Source organism: Orycteropus afer, unplaced genomic scaffold, assembly GCF_000298275.1.
Source record: "Orycteropus afer afer isolate SDZICR_OR568_19922 unplaced genomic scaffold, OryAfe1.0 scaffold00590, whole genome shotgun sequence".
Lineage (NCBI taxonomy): Eukaryota > Metazoa > Chordata > Mammalia > Tubulidentata > Orycteropodidae > Orycteropus > Orycteropus afer.
The window spans coordinates 1,098,853-1,099,279 of NW_006922177.1; positions in this window are offsets into that span (position 1 = coordinate 1,098,853).

The window sequence follows — 427 nt, forward strand, 5'->3', positions numbered from 1 at the left end:
GTTGCATCTAGATGGCAGCTTGCTAGCTTTTAAGATCCCAGTCACTACTCGCCAAAGTAGGAGGTGGAACAATGTTTTATATAGTATGTTATGTCAATTGAGCTTGATGTCCCCTGCGACTATGGTCCCAAACTTGCAGGTTCAACTATTTGGTCCAAGGAGTGATCACAACCTTCCCCTTGTCAACTTTACTATACACCTGGGAATTCTGATCATTCACATAAACTTATTGTCTGCCAACCTTATGTATATATATTCTTGGATAAACTCCCCATTTCATAGACATACGTAATAGTTCAGCCTGTCCACCCATCTATCCACCCATATACCCATGCTTGGTTTTACTGATAACACAGTACTGTGAGTGCAAAAGGGTTCATATTTGTTGTCTGTACCTCCCATGTACCTCTCTATGTCTTTCTCATCC